Raw genomic sequence first — 26,197 nt, 5'->3', positions numbered from 1 at the left:
ACACCTTGATTGCTTGGTAAAGGGCCCTGGACTAGAACCCAGAGTAGAGGGCAGGCATGGGTTCCCCTGCCAACCAGTGCCGAGTGGTACTACCAGGGGCAGTGAACTAGCAGACACTCTGAGTCACATTAGGAGTCAGGGTAGTTGAATACTGCTTATCCAGAGAGACTTAGAAAGTATCCTATCTTGGAAGGGAAAAACACTTAGTGACCTGGCCAGGGGGTTGAGACACAAAGAGGAAGCAGCAACTCCTGGAGCAAGAGAGGGGGCCGCAGATTGAGAGGGACGAAGTCCAACTGCTGGAAAGGGGTGTTGGCCAGGTAGAGCTAATCCCCAGAATTGCCCAAAGGGGGCACCACCCAGCAGTAAGCAGAGCACCCTGTGACAGAGTTCCAATCCTTTTCCCTTCAAACGTCTCTTGACAGTCTTTCTATTGTATCCTCAGTCTTACACACGCTTTTTTGCTGTCCTTCTCCCATGATTTATTTGCTGGTCATTGACAACTGTGCAAGTTGGCTGTAAAATGCTATCAGTGTATGGAAAAGCAATATAGGTTTGGAATGTGACATTCAGTAGAACGTCAGAGTTATGGACACCTTGGGAATGGAGGTTGTCCATAACTCCTGAAATGTTTGTAACTCTAAACAAAGTGCAGTTAGGGCTCCAGATCCAGCAGCTGACATTCCAAACCAGGATTCAGCAGCAGCTGAGCAACCTAGTCAGCCCCCGCATGAGTTTGCAAGCTTGTCCCCCTCCAGGCAGAGGGGGTGTGTGTGTGTGTGTGTCCCTGTCCCTCTAGGCAAGGTATCAGTGTGTGGGTAAAAAGCATATCTCCCTTCCTGGGGGAGGGGAGGTAAAAACAGCATCGCCCCCTCTCAGCGGGGCCGAGGGGAGTAAAAACAGTGCGTCCCCCTCCTGACCAGGGAGGGGGAAGGGTGAAAGCTGTGCAGACCCCAGCACTGCTCCTGCTCTGCTGTCTCTGGCTGCCTTGGTAGGGTTGCCAGGCATCTGGTTTTCGATGGGAATGCCTGGTTGGAGCCATCAGGGTCCCTTTTCGGTCAGCACTGCTGACTGGACCGTTAAAAGTCCAGCTGGAGGCGCAGTGGGGCTAAGGCAGACTCCCTGCCTGCCCTGGCTCTGTGTGGCTCCTGGAAGTGGCCACCAAGGGCAGCCAGGGAAGTTGCACGCACTGCCCCCGGGAACCATGGCCAATGGGAGCTGCGGAGGTGGCGCCTCTGAGCATGCACAGCATGCACCATGCAGAGCCAGCTGGTTGTGCCTCTGCCTATGGGCTGGACATGCCAGCCACTTCCAGGAGCAGCGCGGAGCCAGGGCAGGCAGGGAGCCTGCCTTAGCCCCATGGTGCCGTTGACTGGGAGCCACCTGAGGTAAATGCTGCCTGGCCAGAGCCCGCACTCTGAACCTGCTGCCCCAGGTCAGAACCTCCTCCCACACCCTAATTCTCTCCCAGACCCCGCATCCCAACCCTCTGCCTAAGCCCTGAGACACCCCCCCCCCCACCCAGAGCCTGCTTCGCGCACCTCCTCCTGCGCTCCAAACCTTTCATCCCCAGCCCCAGCCCAGAGGCCACACCCCCAGATGGAGCCCACACCCCCTCTCTCACCCTAACCCTGAGCCCACTCCAGCACTCCAAACCTCTTGGCCCAGCCCAGAGCCCCCTCATGTACCCCAAATACCTCATCCTGAGCCCAACCCCAGAGCCTGCACCCCAGCCAGAGTCCTCACCCCCTCCTGCACATGAACCCTCTGCTTCAGCCCAAAGCCTGCTCCTGCCATCCCAGAGTCCGCACCCCCAGCTGGAGCTCTCATCCCCTCCCACACTTCAACCTCCTGCCCCAGCCCAGTGAAAGTGAGTGAGGGTAGGGGAGAGTGAGTAACAGAGGGAGGGTGGCTGGAGTGAGTGCGGGTGGGGTCTTCAGAGAAGAGTGGCGGGGCAAGGGTGTTTGGTTTTGTGCAATTAGAAAGTTGGCAACCATATGCCTTGGCCTGGCAGCCCCAACATCTTGCTGTTAAGTGGCTGGAAGTGGCGTGGGGGCAGGCAGCCCAGATGTGCCTACCTGTAAGATGCAATACAGGCACAGTACAGTACTTACTTGCTTGTTTTTTTAATCTCTACTTCTGCCTGATTGGTTACTTCCAGTTTCACATAAAAAAAAGGAGTACTTGTGGCACCTTAGAGACTAACAAATTTATTTGAGCATAAGCTTTCGTGAGCTACAGTTCACTTCATCGGATGCATTTGGTGGAAAAAACAGACGGGAGATTGATATACACACACAGAGAATTAAATACATTCATGAAGGATAGGTCCATGAGTGGCTATTAACCAACATGGTCAGGGACACAACTCTGTGCTCCAGGAGTCTCCAGCTGCCGGAAGTGGGGACTGGATGACAGGGGATGGATCACACAAATGGCCCTGTTCTGTTCATTCCCTCGGAAGTGACTGGCACTGGCCACTGTCAGTGACAGGATACTGGGCTAGATGGACCATTGGACTGACCCAGTATGTTTGTCTGGGGGAAGATGGGTTGCATTGGCAAGAAACTTGACTTGAGAAATCAAACAACATATACAGAAAGTATCAATACAGATTACTCCCTGTGCCACAGACAGCTGGATGTTACAAAGGCAACCTGTTTGAAATGTGAGAATACCATGAGAAAACTAGGTACATTCCATATGGAAATGTTGTAAGGGATTTTTAGAATTTAGTGATTACTGGAAATATCTAAATTGGGACAAGTGATTATGTTATCTTTATTATTCTGCTAGAGTGTTTTGTGAGTCAAGTCCAATGGAGGCTCCTTTCCCCTATGTGCAGTTCAGTGTAGCTCTTACTTAATGCAGTTATTGTCTGCCTCGCCTTCAGACACTTTAATCACTATTGTTACACATAGAACATGCAGAAACACACTCATTGCTCTTGATTCTATGTATGTTAGTTCCTATGAATGTCCAGTTGACACAGCAGAGGAGGTAGCATGACGTTTGAAGGTGTCTGTACATAAGTACTTATGTTTTCAAATGTAGTATCTAAGATCAATGGCATAGCTTATACAGCTAGGTAAGAAATGAAAATGTTTGAAATAACATTTGCATTTCTTGGTTTTTTTTCTCCCTCCAGGGAGTGTAAGGTCATAGGCTGTACAACTGCTTGGCTGGCTAGAGAAAGATAAGTGAATGCTTTCCACAGTGGCAAATACAATCTTCCTAATTGTTTGAGATACTGTCTGTCCCCCTCCAGTGGAACTTCACTATCCCCCACAAAAACAAGATCTGATCCCATACTGAGTTGGGTTCTCTTTACACATGTCCTTTTTTGCTTTGTTGCTGTTGACATTTATCATAACGAGGTTTTATCTTGCAAAAAATCTAAAGTTCTGAGTCCTATGTATATAAACTACAAATGTCCCATTGTTATCTTATTTAGTCTTTTGCACTAGCATGTCCCCCAAATGTTGCACCACTCCATGGGCATCCACCACCAGAGTGAGAAAATAAAAGTTTGCATTATTATCCCAATCTCTAATTTAACAGAGAAGGATACTCTGCAGTGTACTTTTTTCTCATTAGACTGCGAGAGATCATGCAAAGTAACAAAAATGATTAGGGGTCTAGAGCACATGACTTACGAGGAGAGGCTGAGGGAGCTGGGATTGTTTAGTCTGCAGAAGAGAAGAATGAGGGGGGATTTGATAGCTGCTTTCAACTACCTGAAAGGGGGTTTCAAAGAGGATGGCTCTAGACTGTTCTCAATGGTAGCAGATGACAGAACGAGGAGTAATGGTCTCAAGTTGCAATGGGGGAGGTTTAGATTGGATATTAGGAAAAACTTTTTCACTAAGAGGGTGGTGAAACACTGGAATGCGTTACCTAGGGAGGTGGTAGAATCTCCTTCCTTAGAGGTTTTTAAGGTCAGGCTTGACAAAGCCCTGGCTAGGATGATTTAACTGGGACTTGGTCCTGCTTTGAGCAGGGGGTTGGACAAGATGACCTTCTGGGGTCCCTTCCAACCCTGATATTCTATGATTCTATGATTCTATGAAAGTGCTGTAAGCTTGTGGAACTTGGAAATAAATTAGACAAATTCTCTGCTCACTTCCATCAGGCAGATCTACTGAGGGCAATAGGATGGGACCAGAACTTTAAAAGTAATATCAGCACTGTAAATCCTCATGGCCAAGAATCACAACAGCAGAGCAGGAACCTGGATATGTGACTAAAAAATGATGCAAGTAGAAGATTTTTCTGTGGCACTGAGATTCTCTATGAAATAGATCAATTTCAAACAAGTGGGGTTCCCTACATCTAAACAATAGGCTCACCAGAGTACTGGCTGAGAGAATGTAAATTAGAGCTGCGCACAAAATAGCGGGGGATACTTTCCCTGGAAATTTTCCACTGAACAAGCTGAATTTCTATGAGGAATGCAGACACTTCCTGAAAAAAAAGGTTTTTAAATGAAAAACCAATTTTCTCTCAAAAAACAAGTTATGTTGGAAATTTTTCAGCCAACCCTAATGTAAGTCAGTCTGTAAGAAGAAGGGACAAGCATACAGGCAATTGTACAGCACCAGCAAAAAATTTTGAAACAGCCCCGTTATATAAGCAGATGGGGGAACTGATAGGAAAAAGTATTAGTGAAATTTATAATATAACCTGGGGTGCAGGGGCCCAAAAGGAAAAAAAAATATAGGGCAAGGTTTTTACTGGTCCTTATGTAAGTGTTCAAATGGTGGTTGGGAAAAAAGTCTGTCTCCTCCCTCGTACACACAGGCAAAGGCAAAGTACAATGGCCATCCTTGCACTGTCCTGAGCAACAGAACTGGTACAGGCTAGTATAGCTGCTATTAGCCCACCTCTCTAGTGTGTCTCACTGAGCCACAATACTTCCATGCTTAGGTAGTTTGTCTCTGCACTGCCACTTACTGTGAGCTTTGTCCGATTGGGATAATGTAGTTCACCAAAAGTAACAGAAACCCAAGTGCTGAGTGCGATTAGGGTCATTATAGATTGGGATTGGGATAAAAACACTAAGAAAAGCAAAACAATAAAGGAAACATTGCACAAGATGGGATGAACTACAAAAACTATTTAAAGCACCAAATCAATGAGGCCCAGCCCAGAAAAGACAGGCCTCCAAAACTTGGCTTGGGTAATACATTGACAGGAACATTAGAGATTACTAAAATAATTAATTGAGTGTTATGCCTCAGAGGCCACAATGGCTGATGAAGAACAGATGACTAAATAAACATTTTTTCCATAAAAAGGAGGAGAAATACTGGAAGAAGCCAGGAAAGAAATCAGGAAACCCAAAAGCACTGTGATCACTGATAGAACCCAGACAGGACTCCTCCCAGAAACCAGAATGAACAGGGCAGGAGATGGAGAGAGTCAGAGAGAGAGAGCAATGTTTTATTAAAAAATCACTGGAAACTGCTCACAGATTTCAAACTTGAGAAAGGCTAGTGGTTAAATAGCAAAGGAGTAAAGTAAGACTAGTTATTGGCCCAAGAACTGTCAATAAGACGCATGATCTCTGTAGGTGAAGTTCTAATGTTGTGAAGGGAGCACAAATGAAAGCTGGATGCACCAGTTACCCAGGTGAGGGCAGGGCACGCAGCATGCCTAGATATTGTGTGCGTGTAAGTAATTCTAATGATGGTATAACTCCTGTGCATAAAAGTAAGCAATTCCTGTAGAATATGTTGCAGTCAAAGCCTGTTCTCGCTGTGATCCTAATCTTGCTGTCACATTCTCACTGATAAACAGTTGCTTTCACTACTTGCTCTTTCTGTGAAAGACTGCATTTCCCCCCAGCCAGAGGCAAATTACCATTTTGTGGGGCTCTGGGCCAGGACAAGTGGGGGCCCCTCGCCACCTCTTCCATCTGCAGTCCCCTCTCCCGTCTTTCCCTGCTCCTGCCAGGGAAATGGGGTCGGGGCACAGGAACTTTCCCCACTCTGCCAGCCTGGCACTACTGCCAGGGTGCAGAGCGCAGGGGCACCCAATTGGCCAGGAGCCCTGGTCACAGGCCCCATTGGCCCAGTGGCTAATCTGCCTCTGCCCCCAGCCAAACATACTTATCCACTTACATTCTCCTGCTAACTTAGGGTGACCAGACGTCCCGATTTTATAGGGACAGTCCTGATATTTGGGGCTTTTTTTTATATAGGCACCTATTACCCCCCCACCCCATCACGGTTTTTCACACTTGCTATCTATGTGCAGGAGAATTGGTGCTTAACATCAGATAATAGATCTTGAAACGACGGAACTAGGAGTTTGCCATGAGAAACGGACTTCCAAAATTATATGGTTACACTTGCTACCATGCACTGAGCGGCGGTGCACTGAATACCATTGGGCTCACTACCTGCAAATCACCTTGCTACCATAACTTCTCGGTCACCAGAAAATCGTCAAAATTTCCCTTACAAATCAGAGCTTGGTCCAAGTTACAAAGATCAAGTCCAGATCTGAACTTTGCCAAAGTTCAGAAGTATTTGGATGAAGATTCTGATTTGATCAGGTCTAGAGAAAGTGGCCAGTTGCAGGGTTTGGATCTGAATTCAAGCTTTCCCAAAGTTTGATGGTCCTGTGATCCAAAATACAGGAGCCTTATTTTCTACATCTGTAAAAACAGGAAGACTAAGGGCATGTCTATATGGGAATTTAGTGCATGGCAACCTGGGTTTTAAATCCATAACCTAACCTGGCACACACAAAGTTCCATAGCAGTAGATAAAATGCACAATAGACCCAGTGTGCAGCAGCAGGGTCCACAAGGTCACTTAGTGTGCAGGAGGTTAGTGGACTGTAGATTTATACCCCAGCTTGCTATGCTATTAAATTGCCATGTAGAGGAGCCCTAACACTACCCCATCTTTGTAAAGCACTGAGCTTTATGGATGAAAAGCACTATGTAAGTGAAGAGTATTATTATTCATTTAAACTATATAAAAGTTTTGTACCATCAGACAAGGGATATTCAGATATGTATCATCAGTTCATTCTTAACATGAAACACTAATCTAAGACCAAAAATAAAAGGAGTACTTGTGGCACCTTAGCAATTCAAAATGAGGCCTATTGACACTGTAAATTGTAACTGGTTAGTCTTGCAAATATACATTAATCACAGAGTTGGTAAAACATACATTATTCATTTGCTGTCCTGTAGTAGCTTTAAGGTAAATTGTACTTCCTTCTGTGTAAACATTTATTTAGATAATTGTTTTAATGTGTATAATTTATTCCATAGGTTGTAAAACATATATGGAGCAATTGCTGTTGGTAGTATAAAGTTTATTTGATTTTTTTTAAAAGGTATCAAACACATTTTTAGATTCATCTTGATTTATCATCTAAATTGTAATTAAATCCCTGATCCAACCTCATTAAAATCAATAGAAAGACTCCCATTGGCTTTACTAGGAATTCAATCAGACTCTTAGGGCTTGCCTATGCAAACATTTCATTCACTGCAAGGTGGGGTGTAAATTTACTTCACACAAGTCTGCCATGGACTAATTGTCCAGGTGCACCCTGCTGACACCCATTAACCAACTGCTAATGCATGTCAGCAAGGTACACAGACAGTTAGTCCGTGACAGGCTAGTGCGGGATAGATTCACAAACCAGCATGCTATGAACTAAATGTTTGCATAGACAAGCCCGCAGACAATTTTCATTGACTTCATAAGAAGCCTGGTGTTTCCCTAAATTAAATATAAAGAGAGACAGCTTTTAGACATTGGTATGGGTCACAAAATCCTTATAAAATGGTTACTTCTAAGTATCCCAGGTATTATAGATAATTTTCAAAATTCCACAAAGGGTCAAATCCATTGAGCTTAGTTGCTTGACAAAAGCCAGCAGGATGTGATCCATCCAACATAAATGAAGCTAGGAACTGAATACAGGCTAAACTATATTTATGAAAAAATGTATTTTTCTAACTACCAGCACACCAAAATTTCCAATACTTTCAGGGTTGGGTTAGAGGTAGGTTTTCTCCTGGTATTTCAGGACAGTACCTCCATTTCCAGCCGTGTTTTACATCAAGAAGGACCTTATGTCATGTAAAACTGAGTTTCCAGCCTTCTGTAATTACCGGTGTAAATGCTATTATTTAGACATCTGGCTACTTGATCTGCAGGTACAAATCAGGTAGCTGAATGCCTACATTCTTGGTTTTGTATCCACAGTTAACTGTGGGCACAAAACTGGAGGTTTGGTTGAAGTTCCTTTAAAAATCAACCCTGACATGTCTAGCAATCAGAGTGAATCGCTGCAATTTTGCCCCTGCAATTAATTTGAGGCCAGATTGATGACTTGTAAAGTTATTTAGCCATTAATACAGAGCAAAATATCCCAGACTGTTCTATTCTATCTGTTCTATATAGGTTCTTATACTGTGTTCCTCACCATAGTATGCGAGTGCCTTCCATTTTCACATTGAGCAACTCAACTACCTATCTGTCATATGTTGTTTGTTCACTGGAAGCATGTGCAATGGAATCCCTTGTTCTGGAAGGGTCTGGGTTGGGGAGGGAGATTAAAAAAACCCATATATGTATGTTTTGCTGTATATTTATAATTTTCACTGAGGCACAATACTTCCATGAGGAGGTGGTTTGTCTCTACACAGCCACTTACTGTGAGTTTTCTTGTACTGTGACAATGTAGTTCATAGACAGTAAGGGAAAAAGAAATACCGAGTGGGATTAGGATAATTGTAGATAAGGATAAAAACCTTAAGAAGAACAAGTTAACAGAAAAGGAAATAGTGCATAAAATATTGGGGTGGCCTACAAAAACTACAACTGAACACCTCATCAGGCACAAAGGAGACTTAAACTTGTGATTTTCTGCCTCCTGGGTGAGTGCACTAACCACTGGGTGAGAAGGAGGGTTGTCTCCTGTTTTGTGTGGAGTTAGATGGCCTCTAAGAATGCCTACTAGATTGGGCCCTACACATGAGACAGGTAGGTGAATATCTGTCCTTCTCTGGTTCGTGGATTGCTCCTTGGGGCTTAGGCAGGCGATAGATGCCTAGAGGGAGGCAGCAGTGCTCATGCTGAGAGGCAGGATCTTAGGCACCTTGGCAACTATTACTGCAAAAACGTAGGTGCTGAGCGAATTTAGGCGCCTATGGTGATAGGCAGCAGCCAAGCAGCAGTTTTGTGGATTGCAGTGGCACCTAAAAACAGTCTGAGCGTTAGCTGCCTCAGTATCTTTGTGGGACCATATCTGGAACCTTGATCTTGCTTCAAAATTTTATGGGAAGTGCATGTGGAGAACACAGGGCAGGGGTGATGTGTTCATGGTAGTCTGTGTTGCTGAGAAGATGTGCTGCAGCATTCTGTGCTAGTTGGAGTTTCCTAAGTGTTGAAAGCTTCATGCCCAGGTGTATTACATTGCTATAATCCATCTGAGAAGTGACAAAGGTGTGGATAACAGAGACCAGGTTATCATCAACCAAGACAGAACCTATAAAAGGAGCAGAGTGTGTGGATTAGAGGAATGAGTGTGGCAGTGCAAACAGGACCTCTTCAGTTCTCATCCCAGCTCTGCTAGTAATTCCCTGCACTGGGCAAGTCGTTTAGAATGGGATTTTTCAAAAGTGTCTAAGTGATTTAGGAGCACATGGCCTATTTCAACTTGTATAGGGAACATCGATGGGACTTGTGCTCCAAAGACAGTTAGGTGATTTAGAAAATCCCACCCAGTCTCATATTCTACATCTGTAAATTGAGGATAATAATAATAATTATCCTCACTTAGCTCAAATGAGTCTGTCACAGGCTGATTGGCCCTTTGAGTAGGGTGACCAGATGTCCCAATTTTATAGGGACAGTCCTGATATTTGGGGCGTTTTCTTATATAGGTGTGACGTTATTGACAGGAACTGTAACTGTATAGATCATTGTTGCACTTGGTCTCGTACAGAGGAGGCCAAGTGGGGTCTCTATGGAAAGGTTGTAGTTCACAAGTTATAATTATGCTGTCTGTAGTATCATTTTTGTATTTGAAGTTATGAATATTGGCTATGTACTTGTTTTGATTTTAAGTAGGCTCAGTGAAGCATTTTGTCAGCTTCTTGAGAAAAGACTATTTTCAGTAAGTGCCCAATCAAGAAACACTTAAGCTGACAATGGACTTTGAGAGATGCCAGTCCACATCTGAGCTTTCCTGGGAACGTTCAAACTAACATGTAAGCAATGGTGTCGGCCTGTAAAGAACTGAGTCATGCATGAACATGTGACTTGCCCATGTGACTCCAAAACTCCATCTTTAGCTGTGATTCTGCATAGGAAAACACAAGGGTTTTCCATTCACAAGACAGACTATATAAGGCCTTGGGAGACCCCTCCATTTTGTCTTCAGCTGGTTCAAGAGATAGCCTCTCCACCCCAAAGAGATGCCTGAAAGAAACTGGAACAAAGGACAGTAACTACAGGATGTGAATGATTGCTGGACCCAAACTAGGAGGGAGTCTAGTCTGTAAAAGAAGCTTATTGTAACCTATCTGAGGGTGAGATTTACCTGCATTTAGTTTCTTACTGTATTAGGCTTAGACGTGCGTGTTTTTGTTTTATTTTGCTTGGTAATTTACTTTGTTCTGTCTGTTATTACTTGGAACCACTTAAATCCTACATTTTATATGTAATACAATTACTTTTTACTTAATAATTAACCCAGGGTAAGCAATTAATTCCTGGGGGAACAAACAGCTGTGCATATCTCTCTATCATATCTCTCTCTAACAATTTATGAGTTTACCCTGTATAAGCTTTATCCAGAACAAAACAGATTTATTTGGGGTTTAGATCCCATTGGGAACTGGGTATTTGGGTGTTGGAGACAGGAGCACTTCTTAAGCTGTTTTCAATGAAGCCTGCAGCTTTTGGGGGACATGGTTCAGACCTGGGTCTGTGTTTGTAGCAGGCTAGCATGTCTCACACAACCAGGCAAGGTACTGAAGTCCCAACCTGCCAGGGAAAACGGGCTCAGAGGTAGTCCCAGCACATCAGGTGGCAGTCCCAAGGGGGTTTCTGTGACCCAACCTGTAACAATAGGTTCTTATTACCCCCCACCTCCTGTCCCAATTTTTGACACTTGCTTTCTGGTCACCTTACCTTTGAGGCAAGTTAGGCTCAGCCTGGCTTGCGATGATCAGATAACCAATCCCCAGCTGATCCTGACTGTCTGAGGATCAGATGGCTCAATTTAAATTATCAGACACCACTGAGGAAGAATTGGGTGACTTCCATAAAGGACTGGAAAAGCTCAATTGTGGAGAGAAGTTGTGTCCTGTCACTTGCGTGAAGGGAAAAGGTAGTAGGCTCCTGTGTCAGGCATGGGACAAGGCTAACCTGCAGGCAGGCAGCCTGGATATAGACTGGGAATAAGGATCCAGTTTGGAGAGAACCAGACCTGGGGGAAAGACTCTGGGAAAGTAGCCCTGAAGGTCAGTGGTTTGGGTAAGAGGTGGGCCTCCAGGAAGAAACTCTGGAGGGTCAGTGCTCTACAAGTGAATGGAGTGGAAGGGCACCTTAAGAGAGGTGGAAGATGCTTTTGTTTTATGCTGTTTGAACTAGAGGCTGCTACTAGAGAGGGCTTCCTTGTGGGACAGTAGGCCTGTTGCAGGACTATTGTTGGAACTAAGAGGGAAACAGAAGTGAAGCTATGACTGCTCCTTGCCACAATAGGCATACCTGCATACCCAATATATGTATCTTATTGGTGTAGCATAAAACTAGTTCATGGCCAAAAATATGTCCTGTACAAGGTACCCAAAAAGTTATGCTACTTCTAGCTGCCAAACAAGGGGCTTTATGTCATACAAAAGACACTGGTTGAATCTTGCAACAGAACAAATGGACAGTAAGGAAAAAACACTCTGCAGCTGTTAGAGGATTTTTCTGTTATTTCCAACCTTCTGAACCTCATTTAAAAGAGAGAGGAAGTCATCTGTGATAAAGTGTGACCATGAAACACAAATAAGCATTGCAGGAAAATTCCTATGCATGCCATCTGACCGTATAGAATGAGGAAAGGAAAGTGACCCCACTCACAGTCCATGCTATGGCAGCAGAAAGACTGATTCAGCGGTGAGTACTATAAATCTGATCAAGAGACAAATAAAACCCCGGCTCAAGCTAGTAGATGCTGCTGTACCTTATGTATTTATATTGAATCATTAAATATAGCCCCTTTTTGTGGTATTTTGATGAGTGATGTGTGGGATACTAGCATTGCTGGGAAGCAAAATTCCTATTAATGAAAATGGTGAGTGAATAGAGAGCAATGTTAAAAGTAAACCCAGTGATGTAAGACCCTGAAAGCCAGTACCCACACATCACCTCCTCCAGCATATGAGGTATTGGAGATTTTCTTACTGGCAGTTTTTTGGTTGTTGTGCCTGATTATTTACTACTTGTATTATAGAACTGCTTTGGGGCCCCAGCCATAGAGCAGGACTCCACTATGCTAGATGCTGTACAAAGACAGAACAAAGAGATGGTCCCTGCCCTGATAAGGTTGCAATCCAAGTATAAGAACACACAAAAGGTAGGTGCAACAAACAGACGGGAAGCATAAAAACATCATGTATCATTACTGGTCAACGAGGTAAGTAGAGGTTACAGTACACCAGCTGCCTAGCCATTGCCAAGTTTTTTGTCAGTATCACAACAGGTGTGGGTGGGTGAGGGGAGTGAGTGTAATTCCACCAGTTTTAGATAAATGGTTCCTCTTAAAGAACAGAACTTGTACCATTTAAACAGGCAATCCTAGTAGGGAGACTTACACTGTATAGTTTTTAAATGTTTATTAGGTAGCAGATATTTTAAAATAATATCTTGGAGCCTGATCCAAAGGCCATTGAAATAAACGGACAAATGGGTTTCTATTGATTTCAATGGGCACTGGATATTCTTGTCCTTAACATTATTCTCCATCAATGCGTTTGGTGAACTTCAGGATATTACCTTTCCTAGGCCTTTTCTGGGGGTGATTAATTTGGGAGCTTGGTTGGGGTAATATTTTTTGGAGTTGAGAAGTAGTAGGTGGTCTTTATTAAGATCCAGTGCTATAGCCCTTGTTTGGGCATCCTGCTTTCTTAATATATGAAAGAAGCATCTTTTATATAAAACTTGGGTATAAGTGAGGCACAGTAAATAAATGCAAATGACTAAATAAATGTTACCATGGTTACATGATTATCAATTACTGTGATCCTTCCATGGCCATAAAACATTGACTAAAGAGGTGGTGGTGACTGACATTACAAAAGCTTAAAAGCTGATGTCTTTATGGAGATCCAACAGGATCAAGTTTTGGTGCCTTGCCACTGTAGTAATTACAACTGATTATCAGGAGTGGAGGGAATGAAAGAACAAAGAAATCTATCAGCCCATTGTGTTTATAAATGAAAATTGTCTTTACATATAAGAACGCTACACTGTAGCTGGACAATATAAACGCAGTTAGACTATAATCTGAAAGGCCTCTCAGCCAAGTTAGTTCTAGATATCTGAAAATTGCAGAAGATCTGCTGTAGAAGTGGTACATATATGATCCTACACTTGCATAACATGAAAATAGACCCTTAGCAGTACTTACAGCCAGCTAAGAATAGTCTATATGAATGCTATATGCTGTTTTCAGCACAGGTATGCCATTCAATGTAACAAAGGTGAAATCCTGGCCCCATTGAAATAATGGAAGTTTTTCTATCGACTTCAGTGGAGGCAAGGTTTCAACCAAAGTAACTGCTTTCTTTTATGTGGTGGTATGAATATGTTCTGCTATGGTGTCAACTATAATAGATTACCCTATGAAATTCACCTTTGATTTAATCCAGCAAGAGACGGAAACTTCAAAGCAGAGGTTACCTGAGTAACGTTACTCTCATCCAAGTGCTATAGGAGTTTCTGAGCAACGTATTATGTTATACTAGGCTCAGTGAAGAGTTAAGGACTGTGGGTTAGCCTAATTTAGGAATGTCCTTGCTCTTCTGGGTTTGATATAGAGCCTTGTCTCACTGTGGAATTACATAGGAGTGACTTTTCATGCATCAAAGTACAAATAAATCCCATAATGTATTTTCAAGGTATGTACTATTTAAAATATATCATACTGGTGGGGATTCTTGTTTAAAATTTTAATCTAATTTAGCTCTCCTGGAAGAGGCCAGAATGACTGACACCCCTGGAGTCCAAAGTCCTCTTTTATCCACATGTAGCAATTACTGTGTAGGCAGCAGCAATGCAAGCTTCCCCACTCCCTGCCTGTTACCACTCTCCAATCCCACCCAGCTGATATATCTCAACCTGGACCTGGAGGACCCCCACCTCTATGTGATAGAGTATTTTAGTCTTCATGCCAATTTGTTCCTTTACCTCCTACTAAGGCTACCAAGGGTTTTAATTAGTGTAAGTTGCGGCAGTGGTTTTTGTGATGTGGATACTTGGACTGAGACCATTAACTCATTTTACATAGGCCACTGAACAGCCATCAGATGGGAACAACTTTCAGATACCACAAGCTAAGCCAGATTCAACCAAGTGACTTGCTGGTGATAGGCTCTTGTTCAATATCATTTTTGTGAGATACCCTTCCTTGTGTGTTTTTAATAGAATTTTTTTTAAATGATGAAGTGCTCAACTATGGACTTCAGAGTTCAGGTTGTAGCAAACTGCAGCAGTTGAATTACAAACCTCTGGAAAAACTGAATAATAATGGAAGTGCTTTACTGTCCCTTAACTATAATATCAATGTAGGGTGACACTGATAATACTGAGTATTGCAAGCAGAATTATAAACTACAGTACATAGAACTTCCATACAGTACAAAGTGCTCATAGGGGTTCTATGCTAAGTTAATGGTTTTAGTGAATTCCTAGTAAGGCTAATAGTCTTTCAAGTAATTTGGAATATTAATTTATGATTTATTAATCATTTTCACTTATACAGCACTCTAAGTTTACATCGACACAGAGTGAAATCCTGACCATACTGACATCAATAGCAAAACTCCCTTTGACTTGAATGGGGCCAGGATTTCGCCTACATTATTGTTACCCCTTTTGACCTGAATAGTTAGCCAAAATTCAGGGCCTTGTGGGTTGTTTCCATTAGGAGAAGAAATTGATGATGGAGTTGGGTATTCTTTGCTCAATCCTATTCATTTACAAAGAATGAACTGATAGTTCTGTTTCTCTCAACACAGTAGGAGTCAAACAGCAGGAGACAGGTTTTTTGCTCATACTCCCAAGCCTCTTTCCAGCCAGTGCTTTACTCAAAAGTTCTCTTAGCTTTTCTCAGAGTCATGCTGCAAGTGCATCTCTGGCTATGCCCTTGGTTTTCTGCTGTTTCTCTGTCAGCTTCTCTGGTGTTTTTGTTGCTTCTCTCACACACAGACACACAGCTGTAATCAAATCAATACGCTACCCCTGCATTTATCAGACTCTTGGGAAACCCAGTGGACCAAATGGCCCAGCTACTGCCCAAGTTAGCATGCAGTCTAGTCTTTGGATGGTGGCTTTCTATTGTTTCAAGAAAGGAGCATTTAATTGTTTCTTGTTTAAGCTGAATGGAAGCTAGCTGTCATACCCAGGAGCCTCCAAGGAGTGTGTGACAGTGTGTGTAACAGTATGTAGTCGGATTTTTAAAAAGTCCTTTTTCCTTAAAGCTGATATACATTAAAATATAAACATTTTGTACAGATTAAACCAAACAACAGAACTCTCCTCGCCCTCTGTCCTCTCTGGATTTTTAAATACAACCAGCCCTTTAAAAAACCTGCAAACTCCTAGTCCACCCCTTTCTGGGAAACCTTAGAAATAGATAAAGCTTGTAGGGAGCCCCGCTAGTCAACAGCCTCAGACTCTGTTGGATCAAGGAGGAAATCAGATTCCAAAGTTGAGGACACATCATGGAAAATGTGGCATCATGTAGCGCCTTTCTGATTATACTGGCAGTAGGTGTTTAAGAACATAAGAACGGCCATATTGGGTCAGACCAAAGGTCCATCTAGCCCAGTATCCTGTCTTCCAACAGTGGCCAATGCCCAGTGTCCAAGAGGGAATGAATAGAATAGGTAATCATCAAGTGATCCATCCCGTTACCCATTCCCAGCTTCTGGCAAACAGAGGCTAGGACACCATCCCTGCCCATCCTGGCTAATAGCCATCGATGGACCTATCCTCCATGAATTTATCTAGTTCTTTTTTGAACCTGTTATAGTCTTGGCCTATACAACATCCTCTGGCAAGGAGTTCGACAGTTTGACTATTTAGTGTAGACAGATCATAGATTCTATTGACTAAGGGCTTAAAATCCAAAGGCAAAGCAAAACAAGTCAAGACAGGATAAATCATACACATAATTTGGTGTGTCCATTTTCTCCTTGAGTGCTGTTTTCTGGCACAGCTTCTCTGCAGCAGTGGAATGCAGTGGCCTGCCTTTGAAGTGTGAATATTCTACAGAAGCGCTGGCACTTCAGAATGACATCCCTCCTATGCAGGAAAGCCCCAGAGTTGTATTTTGTTTCACACTGTAGGAGCACTCAATGTCCCTGACTATAGAGAAATCTCCATAGTTGTCCTAGCACCAGTGCAACTACACTGGTTTGAGTGCTACTCTAGATAGAACATAAGTGTGTTTACCACTGTGTCATCTAAAGTTGTTCAGAAGCAGGTTAAATGACATGGTGGTAAATATACCTATGCCCTGTCTACACTAGTGCTCCCACTCTGTTGCTACTACCCATGGAGTTGCACTGGTGCTAGAGTAGTAGCAAGAGACTTATTTCTAACCTGAGAGGCAGCTAATTGTTAACTGACACACCTGATTGAATTTTTTACTCAGAATGTCCTATGTGATTATTGAGTTAAACTTACACTGCAGTTATACAAGAATACTCAGACATGAACACCACCTAGAGGCAAGTTAATAAATTAAACTATAAAGATTTATAGGTGAGAGAACCAAACTTGTGTGAACCATTTTGGCCTACCTTCAGCCACTGTGGAGCTGAGACCCCCAATATAAGCTGAATATTTTTGGCAACTTTGCTTCAAACTAATCCTTGAGGAAAGAGACAACATCAGCCAATGATAACTGGAGGCTAACATGTCACTCCAGAAGTATTACATTTAGGGAGAACCTTTTGAGAGGGACAATATTTTGCATACCCCTGACATTGGGAAGATATTTGTGGGGATACCCACTGGTAACTGTGTGAATCAGGTAATTCAGTCCTTCCTGATCCACTTCGATTTTTTTTTTTGCTTTATTTTAATGGATATTAGATAAAATAAGGGTCAAATGTATCAAAGGGATTATTGGTTAAAGCTTTTTTGAATGTGACCTATGAGACCTGTGCACCTCATACCGACAGTTTGAGGAATGTGCATCATTTGACAATTTCCAAGTTTCCAATGATCAGTTGTGACTCCTAAAATGCACTAAGATACTCCCTTTCCCTTTAACTATTATTATTATTTATATTACCATAGCACTTAGACGCCTTATTGTGCTAGGTGCTGTACAAACATAGAACAAAAAGATAGTCTCTGCCCCAAGAGCTTACAATCTAAGTAGTTTGCAATCTAACAATTCTTACTTTGCTTCTATGACTACAAGGGCAATGAAACATAAGAACCATGCAAACCTTGGTTTAGCTCTGCCTCTCTCTCCCCTCATGGAAATCCCTGTGGGAAGAGATTTGGGGGAGATGGACTGGGGGAGATTTGGAGGAGATGGATCTTCTTGCAGAATTTTTGTTGGATTTTTTGATCTATAGAAAGGTTGAGGTTCTGTACCCAGGTTCCATTACAAAGGGTCCCCCCACCTAAAATGTCCCAAGCTTCTGCCCTCAGAAACCATGAATCCTGGAGGGGGGCACAGGAGACCAGGACCTTCCCAGTGCAATTCATCCTTGTGCAGAGGGGGAGCACAAGGCTCATGCACCCTTATGCTGTCTATTTCAAGGGCTTAAGGAAGACTTAAGTGCTCCATAGATCTTGTGCTGGCCCCACTGCACATGGCTCCTTTGGCCACAGTGTTGCACTGGGAGCTTCAGTTCAGCGGATTACCCACCATGATCCCCAAATCTCTTTGAGTCAACCCTTTCCCAGCTACAGTCCCCCATATTGTAAGTATGACAGATTTGTGTCATCTGCAAACTTTATCAGTGATGATTTTGGTTTTTTCCAGGTCATTAATAAAATGTTAAATAGTTTAGGGCCAAGAACCAATCCCTGTGGGAGCCCACTAGACACAGACCTGTTTGATTCCCTGTTTACAGTTACATTTTGAGTCCTATCAGTTAGCCAACTTTTAATCCATGTAATGTGTGCCATGTTAATTTTATATCTTTCTATTTTTTAATTAAAATGTCATGTAGTACCAACTCAAATGTTTTATGGACATCTAAGTATATTACATAAATACTCTTACTATTATCAACCAAACTTGCAATATCATCAAAAAAGATGTCAAGTTAGTTTGACAGGATCTATTTTCCATAAACCTGCATTGATTGGCATTATTTATGTTATCTTCTTTAATTCTTTATTAATTTTGTCCTGTATTATCCCTCCATTATCTTGCTGGGGATTTATGTCAGACTGACAGGCCTAAAATTACATCTTTTTTACCTTTTTTAAATACTGGCACAACATTAGCATTCTTCCAGTCTTCTGAAAGTTCCCAATGTTCCAAAACCTATTGAAAATCAACATTAATGGTTCAGCAAGCTCCTCAGCCAGGTCTTTTAAAACTCTTGGATAAAAGTTATCTGGACTTGCTAATTTTAAAATATCTAACTTTAATAGCTGCTGTTTAACATCTTCCTGAGATTCTAGTAGAATGGAAAGAGTGTTATATGATATAACTACATCATCTGTTTTTTTCCAACTACAGAATAGAAATATTTATTGAAAACTTTTGATTTTTCTGCATTATTATTGATAATTGTACCATTTCCACCTAGTCATGGACAAATACCACTGTTAGAATTCTTTTCTTCCTAAAAAGAAAAGGAGTACTTGTGGCACCTTAGAGACTAACAAATTTATTAGAGCATAAGCTTTCGTGAGCTACAGCTCACTTCATCGGATGCATTTGGTGGAAAAAACAGAGGAGAGATTTATATACACACACACACAGAGAACATGAAACAATGGGTTTATCATACACACTGTAAGGAGAGTGATCACTTAAGATAAGCCATCACCAACAGCAGGGGGGGGAAAGGAGGAAAACCTTTCATGGTGACAAGCAGGTAGGCTAATTCCAGCAGTTAACAAGAATATCAGAGGAACAGTGGGGGGTGGGGTGGGAGGGAGAAATACCATGGGGAAATAGTTTTACTTTGTGTAATGACTCATCCATTCCCAGTCTCTATTCAAGCCTAAGTTAATTGTATCCAGTTTGCAAATTAATTCCAATTCAGCAGTCTCTCGTTGGAGTCTGTTTTTGAAGCTTTTTGTTGAAGTATAGCCACTCTTAGGTCTGTGATCGAGTGACCAGAGAGATTGAAGTGTTCTCCAACTGGTTTTTGAATGTTATAATTCTTGACGTCTGATTTGTGTCCATTCATTCTTTACGTAGAGACTGTCCAGTTTGGCCAATGTACATGGCAGAGGGGCATTGCTGGCACATGATGGCATCTACCAATGTGATATATGCCATCATGTGCCAGCAATGCCCCTCTGCCATGTACATTGGCCAAACTGGACAGTCTCTACGTAAAAGAATGAATGGACACAAATCAGACGTCAAGAATTATAACATTCAAAAACCAGTTGGAGAACACTTCAATCTCTCTGGTCACTCGATCACAGACCTAAGAGTGGCTATACTTCAACAAAAAAGCTTCAAAAACAGACTCCAACGAGAGACTGCTGAATTGGAATTAATTTGCAAACTGGATACAATTAACTTAGGCTTGAATAGAGACTGGGAATGGATGAGTCATTACACAAAGTAAAACTATTTCCCCATGGTATTTCTCCCTCCCACCCCACCCCCCACTGTTCCTCTGATATTCTTGTTAACTGCTGGAATTAGCCTACCTGCTTGTCACCATGAAAGGTTTTCCTCCTTTCCCCCCCTGCTGTTGGTGATGGCTTATCTTAAGTGATCACTCTCCTTACAGTGTGTATGATAAACCCATTGTTTCATGTTCTCTGTGTGTGTGTGTATATAAATCTCTCCTCTGTATTTTCCACCAAATGCATCCAATGAAGTGAGCTGTAGCTCACGAAAGCTTATGCTCTAATAAATTTGTTAGTCTCTAAGGTGCCACAAGTACTCCTTTTCTTTTTGCGAATACAGACTAACACGGCTGCTACTCTGAAACCTTTTCTTCCTAATATACTTAATATACTTCCTTATTGTCCTTAACTCTGCTGGCAATAGAGTGCTCCTTGTGTTCTTTTGCTTCCCTTATAAATTTTCTACAATTTCTAGCATCTGATTTATATTCATTGCTATCAACTTCCACTTTCTTCCATTTGTGATTGTTTGTTTGTTTTACAGCTGCCTTCTCTCTCTCTCTTTAACCCAGGTCTTTTTTTTAACCAATATTGCTTTCTTCCTCAATTCCTCAAACAGGGGAATCTAGTAAAGTGTTCTTAAACTATTCATATTTATCATTCACATTTTTCTGATTACATTCAGCTGATTTGTATCATAATGATTTTCAGCCTTGTGAAACTGGGCCCTTTAAAGCACAAAAGTATAGATAGCTCTGGCCTGGAGTCTATTCTGTTTGCATATTATAAATGTGATCAAGTCATGATCATTTTATCTAAGTTACCATAAAGATAAACTGATCACAGAACTATAAATTAATCTGTCAAGACAAGATCTAATATAGAATTCAAGAGTAAGAGAATCAAGAGTAAGTGATGTGCATTGGGGAGCTGTAGGATATTCTGAAGTGGGGTTCCCTTGATCGCCCGTTGAAACTGTTTCACTGTGGATAAATAATGAAAGAATGATTCCATCCAGATAGGTGCCCTAACCACTGGACCCTAGTCATTCTCACTCTCTCTCCTTCCTCCCCACCCCCCAACAGTCAGAGAGAGAAAGTCATGCACTCAATATGTGCAATACTTTACTTTTTTCATTTAAGTACACATCTGAGTGTGATGCACCAAACATCCCTTTATTTGGCTATACAATCATAAAAGCCAAAAGGCAGTTTGCACCTGGCAATCTTTCAGATTTGGAGATCATTCTGAAATTTAGATTTATACACCATCTAAAGAGCTTAGAAATTTTACTCTGGGTGAACAACACCATTTATAATAACAACCATTCCTAGCTTTTCACTGTGCAGTGGTGTGTTAAACATTCAGGCTAATGGCATGACATTCTGATATTACTGAGATATAAATGCATTCTGGGATGTATACATTATAGGAGTAGCAATAAATTGCATTTGAAGGGACAGCAACTGCATGCTTGAAAACAGAGGGTCTTAGTGCTCTGAATAGTGCTGATCCTGTATGTCAAAGTTAAGCACATTTGAGTCTGGTTGTCTTTTAGATTTGCTATTTGTGATTGTAATAGCTGAGAATTTACATTAAACTGTATGTGTATGTTTACACATATAGATAGAGATTACACCACGTGTGTATCTCTCATAAATTGCAGTCATGTGATAAACTGCATTTATACCCTATGATCACCTCCCCTGCACTCCACCCAAACTACCACCCAAAGTTAGCACTGCAAACTTCTGATCAGCTTTCAGACAATTGCTACTTGAACACATAAATCAAATCCATATAAATGTTTCCTTCTTTCCTCACATGATGTGGAACTCCCCCCACTTTCCTACACCCCGCCCCCCAAAAAATTACATTGGCTAAAATGGGTAATATTCAATGCTGGGCAAGAAACAGAATGAAGTTTTTGATCTCTTTGGAGCCCTAGGGGCTAGAAACAGGAGCTGTGTACTATCAGAAGATAAGGAATCCCCTCTTCCTTTCTGCTGGGATAAAGCTTTCATTTCTGACTGATTGTGAAACACTGGAACTTAAAGCAGTGATCTTCTGATGTATGGAAAAGATAATTTGGGGGGGAGAAGAGCTGAGCTCTGCAAAGACACGGGCCAGTCATCCCTCCCCCACCCCTGTAGCTGGAAGCAGCTCCCATCCCTTTCCTCCTGCCCGGTGCACAAAGGCTGCTGCTGGCTACATTCTGGTTTGAACTCTGGCAGAAATGTGGGGAAGGGGGGCATGTGACCCTGCATGCACCCCCACATGTTGCCTCGGGAAGACACAGCGCAAGAAGAGGGTCCATCCCAGGGGCCCAGCCAGGCATGGCAGGTGGAGAGTATTGGGCAGGGATGGGAGGGTCGGTTGGTCACCCCATGTCAGAGATGTATGGGAATGTATGTGTATCACCTCTCCCCGTGTGTGTGTGGGGGGGGGGAAGGGTGTGTGTGTCACTTCTCCCTGTGTGAATCCTAAAGTCTTAAAGATAAGGTAAATAAAAAGAATCCAACTACACAGTATTTCTTTTTAACAGGGCCTCAGCCAACTCAATGTTAATGTGAACGTTTGTACTGCATAGTTCTGACTGATTGCCATTGAACTCGCTTGAATATAAGTAATTTTACCAGGTGTCCTGTATTCAGCATAGGGAAATGCGGTCACCCTATTTAGACCTGAATTGACAGCCTTTCATCCTCACACCACAGCATCTCCACAACCTTGTACTCACAATGCAGATGTGCTATCGTATCTAGACAAAACAGAATTTGCTAAGTAGGTGGTGGCAGCCTTAACTAGAGGTTTTCTTTAAATCTCAACCTTAATGTTTCAGAGGTTTTATGTTTATTAAATGAAAACATCAACAGCAGCTAGTTTTTATGTTTACAATGAACTGATTCTTGTCAAACAGTGCCTATTTGACACTGATTAATATCTAAAATATTACATTCTGCCATTCTACATTTACTGTTTCATTTTAAAATCCAAGTCCATACTTACTCTTATACACACCTTGTATAATAATTCAAGTACTATATTGGCATTTTATCACTGTAAATTGCTGCTAACCTGACCTTAAATCTATCCTGCTGGCTAACATTAACCACAACGCTTCAGAACTGTCGCTGTCTTAGTCTCATGCATCCATTCATTACATCATATTTTTTCCTAGGATCTTTATTTTTAATAACAATAACTGAACTCCCACATGTTCAATTATTGCTGGCAACTCCATGACATTTTCTTAACAGATGTTAAAGAGGCAACATCAAATTCTTCATGCTCTGGGTATTGCAAAACTAAATCAATCCTTTACACCTATAGAAATAAAACTAATTAAAAAAAAACCCTACAAAAATCACAATAAAAGGTAACGATTGTCTTCTCCTTGCGTTCCTGCTGAGCCGTCACACTTGAATTCATTGCCAGTAGCCTTTTCCATATAATAAAAAATGTGTATCCATCTGATTGTCAATTTAAAGACTTTCTTCCTCTTTGGACCTGATCTAGGTAGACCATAAACCAATCAAGAAAGCTCTAGATGTCAAAGCGGTGTTTGCTTTTCAAATTAGTCAACCGGTGTCCAAATTACAGGACCAACTAGTGATGAAGATTTGTTCAGAGAAAAGTAATCTGTTTACTTTGTGCAACTCCTCTTGAGTGCAAGTTTCTATAGCAAAGCCATGAATAACACACAAGGAGATTTTTCTGTAAAAATTCTCAAGCAATTTTCTTTATTTGTTGGAAACATGGAATCTGATGCTTGCAATTACTATAGAACCAAGAACAACTCTTACATTAGCACCAAAGAGGAGGAAAGGTACAATACCAAACACACACAATAGTGCTGTAACAGTCTGGATATTGAAATGCAGAAATATGACTTGACATAATGACCATAACTAGCATATGTACACCCTGGCATATGAACTGGCCCTAAGCTAGAATGAAAATATTATATTCGTTATGCCTACAATTATTTAGATCACAAGACTTGAAAGCACTTCACTTTAAGCAAACAGAGGTTAAATGTGAAGGGAAAAGTTTGTGTTTTGGTTTGAAGAAACATCTTATATTCCTAGCAAATCCAATCCAGATATTTTAAGTCAATTTTAGAAGAAATAATCTTGTTTAGTATATTGCATACATGGTATTATAGTAGGTTTCAGAGTAGCAGCCGTGTTAGTCTGTATTCGCAAAAAGAAAAGGAGTACTTGTGGCACCTTAGAGACTAACAAATTTATTAGAGCATAAGCTTTCGTGAGCTACAGCTCACTTCATCGGATGCAAATGCATCCGATGAAGTGAGCTGTAGCTCACGAAAGCTTATGCTCTAATAAATTTGTTAGTCTCTAAGGTGCCACAAGTATTCCTTTTCTTTTTATGGTATTATAGTACCGTTTTTTCAGATGTACATAAGAACATAGTACATTTTCCTCTTATGGAATTATGGGCCTGCTCCAGAACCCACTGAAATCAATGGGACTCTTTCCATTTGGAGTGGAGTCTTTGGATCAGGTCCTACGTTACATGGGTTCATCCAAAGAATAGGCCCCCCAGAACTGTGGTAGAACTTTACTCATTCAAAAATAGGCTCAATTCAGAAAGTATTTTTCATTTATAGAGTTGTAATGAATTATCTTCTGGCTGGTTATCACTTCTTAAATTTAAACACATACTTCCAGTGACAAAGATAGAATACTTTTAATTTTTATTATGTCCAGCTAAGTATCTAGTATTCGTCATGTACCCCAATACCTTTTTATGAGAGTGCCAATTATGAAATACTATTTTGCAATAACTTTGGAAAACTAGTAACTATCACTGGACCCATTCCTTGAAATTAAAAAGTCAATAATTAGTATAATTTATTTATCTTTCTCCAAATAAATATATCTTCTATGGTCCAGCCAAATATCTGAAGAATGAGACAGCAACATTTTAGGCAAACACTGAGGGTTTTTTTTTTAATTTAGAAAATAGTTCACAATATAGTCTGACCTCTAAAGTGCCTGGAATCTTCACCCCTCTCCCCATACCATACTGCTGCCATTTGAGATCGGGAATAATGCTGATCTGCCTTAAAATAAAAGGTGACCAAACATTCTCTGTAAGGGTCTCTTTCCTTTGCAATATTCTCTCCCCAACCTGTTCTAAAAGAGCCCAAATATAGTGACAGGCACACACAAAAAGTCCATCTGTTTCAGTGGGCATTTGTGGAGGACTGAGGCAGCAGTGGGGGGGATTTGTCTGGTAGGGTGTTGGTGATTAAAGCCCTATTATAGGTCACATGACCAATCAGATGCGGTGTGATAGGGTGGAGGGAAGAAGAAACACTGCTGCCTTGATTGATGTTTGGTTATTCCTGTGGTATCAGGTTTTTAAGTATATGTATGGCTTCCCAGAGCTTTTGATAGGCACCCACTGGTATGGAGTTTCTTCTGAACTAAAATCAAAATAGTTTATAAAGATCCAAAAGACAACCCACTCCCCTCTTTCACCAGCTAAATCTAGTAATATCCCTTGACTGAGCTATTGGTAATTATCCAATAATGAACAGGGGATATTCTGTCACTCATAGGAGTTCTGGCCAATCAGTTGAGAGACATCAGCTTCTTCTCCTAGGCCATTATCATATACCTGAGGAGACAAAGTGGTGGACCAGCTGTGTTAGAAGAATAAAAACACAAGTATTCTTTCTCTGGGGAAAGAAAAGGAGTACTTGTGGCACCTTAGAGACTAACAAATTTATTAGAGCATAAGCTTTCGTGAGCTACAGCTCACTTCATCGGATGCATCCGATGAAGTGAGCTGTAGCTCACGAAAGCTTATGCTCTAATAAATTTGTTAGTCTCTAAGGTGCCACAAGTACTCCTTTTCTTTTTGCGAATACAGACTAACACGGCTGCTACTCTGAAACCTTTCTCTGGGGAGTTTTTCCTATGGGAAGGAAAGATCAGGTCCTAAAACATTTACAATCCTTCTTAGTAAAGTTGGGAAGATACTAAAATACTAGTGAATGAAGGTGATCTGGGGAAATTTCAACTATTCGTCTTGAAACGTAATGATTTTAACTACATTCTTTTAAGCCACTTCTACACAACTGAACAGCTATTTGGGGCAGGGCCCGTGACTATCCTTTGGAC

General features: G+C 41.6%; 1 long non-coding RNA gene across 1 annotated transcript in view; it reads left to right on the top strand.

Moving 5' to 3' along the window:
• Positions 1 to 26,197, top strand: part of LOC119861270 — a 37,427-nt gene that overhangs the window by 5,020 nt on the left and 6,210 nt on the right. The window contains exon 2 of the long non-coding RNA XR_006274425.1: positions 12,484 to 12,606. This is a non-coding gene — a long non-coding RNA (uncharacterized LOC119861270). The remainder of the gene's footprint in view (positions 1 to 12,483; positions 12,607 to 26,197) is intronic.

Source organism: Dermochelys coriacea, chromosome 9, assembly GCF_009764565.3.
Source record: "Dermochelys coriacea isolate rDerCor1 chromosome 9, rDerCor1.pri.v4, whole genome shotgun sequence".
Lineage (NCBI taxonomy): Eukaryota > Metazoa > Chordata > Testudines > Dermochelyidae > Dermochelys > Dermochelys coriacea.
Note: the sequence above shows the minus strand (reverse complement) of the source record. Positions and strands in the feature narration are given on the sequence as shown.